This window comes from Aulonocara stuartgranti, assembly GCF_965226115.1.
Source record: "Aulonocara stuartgranti genome assembly, chromosome: 4".
Lineage (NCBI taxonomy): Eukaryota > Metazoa > Chordata > Actinopteri > Cichliformes > Cichlidae > Aulonocara > Aulonocara stuartgranti.
The window spans coordinates 3819457-3825458 of NC_138942.1; the positions used below are offsets into that span (position 1 = coordinate 3819457).

Below are 6002 nucleotides of genomic sequence, written 5' to 3' on the forward strand. Positions count from 1 at the left end.
GGCTGCAGGTCACTGCATAGAAACACAAACTTAGGAACACTTGAAAGTTAAAACTGTACCATGCAGAGAAAAATAGAAATATTAGACAGATTCAGAAAGACTCTCCGGACGCTGTGTCCTCTAAAGAGAAGGACAATTGTCTGGCTTGTTATCGGCATGCAGTTCAAAAACGTTCAATGAGGTTTAAGCTAAGGCAGATAGAATAACTGTTCTACATATAAGTGAGGGTCCCATCAATGCTAAACGATCAGTTTCAAAGCAACATCCAGGATGTGCACAGTTAGCACGCTATGAACAACAAGGGTCAATTTTCATTTCTTGTCTTTGAACTTTTAAATGAATGTCACGCGGTTTTGCTAAAAAGTGGGTTGTACAACAGGTTGTGTAATGCTCGCCCACACATGCCCACCACGAAACTTCAAGCGTATGTCAGTTATAATCTGTAGCCTATTAGTGAAATGTTTAACGGTTCAGATGAAACCATGTAATTTTCCAATATTTGCTACAACCTCAAGGAAATTGGAGGATTTATGCCAAAATGTAAAATCTGTTACATGTTGCAGCCCATCAGTTACGCTGGATTTGTACCTCAGCTATACAAAAAAACAACAAATGTTCTTTTTCAGGCCAACCAAAAGCATTTAAAACATTACGAGTGTGGGCGCTTTCCTCCTAAAAACACATTTAAATCATTTTTACTACATTACACAGAAAAATGTACACGAACAGCATTTGGGGGGGGGTTTGTTTTGTTTGTTGGGTGGTTTATTTCACCGAGGTTTAAACTTCCTAAGCAACATATGAGCAAAAAACTTTTATTTAAGAATATTTTATGTCAGAGTTATTTAAACTCATTTGGATGCGAATATGTTCCCACCTCGGACCAGTAAATGAACCAGCTTGGTTTTGTGATAACGGCACAGATTCCTGATTGCTACAGTTGCTCCTCAGGGTTAGTGCATGCTCATATTCGAACATGAGCTCCTGCTTTTGTGTACTTTACACAGTCTTTCTCTCAGGCACGACAAAACGAGCTTCTTAGAGCAGCTGCGTTCAACTGTAAATCTGAGCAACAGGGAAACGGTCCATTGTAATTCCACAGCGGAGAATGACGTGAATGTAAACTTGACCTACTTTTATCCAATGGGTGTTGCCCGGCTGAAACTCTGTCTGTGCAGGTCGTGGCACATGGAAACTCATGCTTTCTAGTTTTGTAGTGGCTGAGTCATAGTATCAACTGCTGGCTCTGCCTATCTGTTTGTTTTTAATGATTGGACCCTGTCGTCGCCACAAAAATGCTCTAGAAAAACAGAAATAACAAGAATGACGAGCTGAGGAAAACTTATTTTATTAGCAGATAATAAAAATTTAAAGCAAGGAACTGAAATGCAGACAGAGACTGAAGCTAGAAGGGGTTAAATCCTGTCACAGAGCATCACACCATGCCTTTAAAGTCTTATTTAGTTTAGATTCAAAGCCCCGCTGATTGGAAATGTCCTCTTGTCCCTGAAATTCAAGCTGTTACAGTATTTTGAATTTGCCTTTCAAATTGTGTGATGCTCTCCAGGGGGTGTGTGAGGAAGTGTTAAACTGTTGGATCATTCAGAAACTGTGTTGTTGGCCAAGGACATTTGCCATTTATCATCTCATCTCTCTTTATTTGTTTTTCATGCCAAACATTTAATCACTCTCTTCATGTAAAATACAACAGAACAGCTAGCTGCAACGATGACTCAGTGCATTTAATTTACCCTCAGACTTCAGCCGACTGCAACCTTGAACCACGAGGAAAATGAACGGATGAAGAGAAGATGTGATCATTTTATCAGACACTGTTTGAAATGTCACGTAATGTTGGCTGTATGAGTAGATGGAGACACGTTAGTGCAAACAGAACACAAAATGAACCTTCGGATCCTCTGGAGGTCTCGTAATTCAGTAAATATGATCTCAGATGAACAACAACACACATTATATCATGTCGTTATTTATTTAACAAAAAATTAAGCCAAAATGCAGACGCTGTGTGTGAAACACCAAACACACCCATAAAGCTTCCATAGAAGGATAAGTAGATAAATTAGTTTATAATGAATTGATTAAAGTGTAAGCACCTCTGTCACACCTGTTGCTGCTTTCTCACCTGTGAAATAATGCCATTTATGCTGAGGACACGGGCATAAGTACAGTATATGCCATACCTATATATTTACACTGTATTTATTTATCTTTATTTATTTATTTTTACAACTGTTATCTTTTATTCATAGAATAAAACTTTACTTTTATTTACTTTTAGCATTTTTTAGTGGTTGAATGTTATGTTTGATTAATTTCTGACATCAAACAGCTCAAATTTGGGTATAAAACATGAATTCAGTTTTTCTTTTGCCTAATAAATAATGTATTGAACACAATGAGGGAGAGAGCTGGGCTAAAGCTTCGTAGAAGTAAACTGCTTCTGGACTTCCTCCCAAACAGCCCTCATTAAGGTGGAAGTCCAGTGAGTAGGAGTTTGTGATGTAAAGTAACAAAGTAACAAAACAGTAGTACTTTGTATGCAGACATATGGTGGATATGAGAAGAGTATGAACATACGTTTAAAAAAGTATTCTTCACTGTCATTGGTGTGGATGTGGAGTGCCGTGTATTGTCAGGTTGGGTTTTAAAGATGTGCAGGACTGGGTCTGTGTGACCGCCTCCTCTGTGTGACACACTTTTCAGTACTAGAAAGCATTATTAATGGTATTTCCTGTGGGATTTGTATGCATTTAGAATATAGATAGTCATGGAAATGTGCCTACCTTTTTTCACCGAGCACACTTAAGACGTGGCACAAATTCATCACGGTGAATGCCCCCGTGATATCCCATAATATTCCCCAGGACAACACTCAGAGGAAGTTTTTCCTTTGCGAGGCGAGACAGCAGAGTCTGACCGAACGGCTGAAGGTAAGCACAGACCACTTTGGCAACTTTTATCTTATGTCAACTGAATATAGCTAAGTCACGTACACAGATTTTTTTTTCTAGACAGCAAACATCATGGTAAATGGCCTGTATTTGTATAGCGCTTTTCATGATAAATATCTTGAAATCTGAATGTCCTATGTCGACTTTATCCTTCGTTAAACTGTGCAATCCTCTCTGCCTGTACACACAAGTCTTTGTAGTCCAGAGTCACAGTTGGAAATCACATTTTCAAAGGGCCGGAGTTCTTAGAATTTGTTTTTTATGCGTCCTTGACTAACTCTGCCGCAGTGATTCGGGGGCATGATGCTGCCTTCAGCTGACCGCTTTCATACAACACACGTTTTGTTCTTCTCATACGTCACAAATTTCCCTCCACAGAGTTTTCTCACAGTTTAAGAGGACTCATTTTTGCACGTACACCACAGACAAAGACAGAAACGCTCTAAAATGTACATAGTTTCTTGTACCTGATAAGGCCTGCGTGACCCAGTGATACGTGGAACCGGAACGTCCTCCTTTGGCCATAAGAGAATCAGGTCATTTTCTCCTGTTGAAGTGTAAAAAATTCAATTTTGTTTCAAGAGAACTGGGCAAAACGTAAATCCTGCTTAATGTGATCAGCGTACAACGAGTAAATATGCTCACCATCTCCCAAAAACTTAAAAATGTTTGGTAACATTTCTCAGAAGTACAAAAAACTGTATTGCTTGTCAGCTGAAGTGATATTGATTCTGATATGAGAAAGGTAGAAAACTGTTTAAATCAGTAAGTCCAAGACAGAAGAATGAGATAATGAGAAAATATGCACAAAGGTCGAGGCCACAAGTTTCCGAGGACCCTTAGAGACGTGGAAATGCTGCCACTGCAGGTGAACAGGTACGTCTTGGAGCGACTCCTCCGTAAAAACAAAGGGATAAAAGTTTGTCCCTGTCAGCTGAAAACTTGCCTGCAAATTATCTCATTTTTATTTTTAGTTATATTCAGCTTGAAAGTAATCCAATGACAGCTGGCCATTCATGTGTGACTGTTTTGCAAACAGGAACTGCTAATAAATGATTCAGCGTACTTTTAATGGTGCCTATCTGCTACAGAGGGGGGGTTAATATTGTAAAACACAGCATATCTGCCTGGATCCACATTATGATGTTACGACTGCTGTGGCAGGCAGCACACTGCAAGCTGATTGGCTAATGACTTGTGATTGTTAGCTTATAGGCATACCCCGGATATCCTCCTGTCTGACTCTAATAGTCACATTAATTTACTAAATGCAGCTTTAAGGCGCCTCCGTGTAGCGGCACAGGCAGCTGCAGCGGGTCGTTGTCTGCCTCTCCAGCTATCGGAGCCCTTTGGAGCATTTTAATAAAATAATCTGACAAGTATGACACGTGAAACTACAGATATACAGACAACCAAGCATCTAGCATTACCTCAGGACTTGGCATTCCACTTGCTCATCCAAATATGGCCACTGCTGGTTGAGGCTTCCAAATTTGAAGTCTAAGACTACTGCTCACTTTAAACAGTCTATGATGCCCACCCATGTAGCACCTGTGGATTTACCACCTCTACTTCTGCTGTCCTTCTTTGGGTCCTTATTTGTGACAATTTGCATTGCAATGAACCCCAAAAATCTTCACTTTTTGAACTGTTCCCATTAGGGGGTCTTACATCTGCCTTCATCTCATCCATAGATCCTCTCTGTGATCTTCCTCTTGTCCTATTTTTATCTTTGTCTAGTGTGTACACTTAGGTGTGCCTGTAACATGGGTGGAGAACGGGCACCAAGGAGGACCACTCTCAAAAAAAGGTAAGCATAATGCCTCCATCCACACAATGAGAATAGGCAAACAGAAACCAGCAGGGTTGGAGAGCTGTGACACCAGACAGCTCGACCTGAGCTGTCCCTCTCATATACGCATTTCTAATCCTGTCCATCCGGGTCACTCCCAATGAAGCTCTGAGCCTCTTCAACTCCAATCTATGCCTCCACCTCCGAGCCATACATCACAGCAGGTCTCACTCTTCTGTAAATCTTCCCTTTCACTCTTGCTGCTATCCTTGTGTCACAAATCACCCCTGACACTCGTCTCCACCCACTCCACCCTGCCTGCACTCTCTCCTTTACCTCACTCAATTGTGTTGAATGACTGAGCCCAAGTATTTAAGCTCTCGACCTCTACACCTTGCACTTTCACCTTTCCATCTGCCTCCGTCTCATTCACGCACAGATTCTTTCTTGCTTCTACAGACTTGCAGTGCATACTTTGACTTCTCCAGGCTCTCATCCACCTGCCGGCTCCTCGTTACAGATCGCAATGTTGTCTGCAAACATCATAATTCATAGAGACTCCTGCCTGACCTTATCTGTCAGCCTGTCCATCACCATTGCACCCCAAAGCAAAACCCACATCGTTCCGATATTCTGGAACTCCTTAGGATCAGATACAGGATCAAACTGGACTCTATCCTGTTATTTTTGTCCAGTATAAATGATACAAAAAAGCATTTCCTGTTATTCTTTGCTAACCACCATGTAATGTGTTTATGTGTAATAAAACATAATAGCACATTAAACAGTTAATGAAATCTGTTATCATAAGAAGAGTCATTACATACATGGCAAATTACTGGTTGGTATTTCACCCGTGGCTACGTGCACATAGCCAGGGGTGTTATCATGTTGAAACAGGAATGGGTCTTCCCCATACTGTTCTGTGGAACAAAGCTGAAAACTATCTGCATAACCTTTGTAGGCCTGAGCATCATGTTTCCTTCCACATAAAAATATGTGGCCAGGTATATCACAGACAATGAAACTGAAGGGCCTTTGTTTTTGATATGGAGTAAGTTCATTATTCCACGAGATTGACTTTAGTCCATCCTGACAATATGAATTGGAAAAAGTAACAAGTGAGTGTAAGAAATGTAATATTAAATGCTACTGGGCACGCCTTTTTTCTCTTTCTGAGAAACAGGACAACTCGAGGAGAAGCGTAAGCGAATACACTGGATGAAATATACTGAATA

At 40.6% G+C, this 6002-nt stretch overlaps 1 long non-coding RNA gene across 1 annotated transcript; it reads left to right on the forward strand.

Annotated features, from left to right (window-relative positions):
* Nucleotides 1-2095: 2095 nt before the first annotated feature.
* LOC309705178 lies at nucleotides 2096-5549 on the forward strand. The gene is made up of 3 exons (XR_014276517.1): nucleotides 2096-2951; nucleotides 4713-4782; nucleotides 5224-5549. It is a non-coding gene; the product is annotated as an uncharacterized lncRNA (long non-coding RNA).
* The last annotated feature ends 453 nt before the right edge of the window (nucleotides 5550-6002 follow it).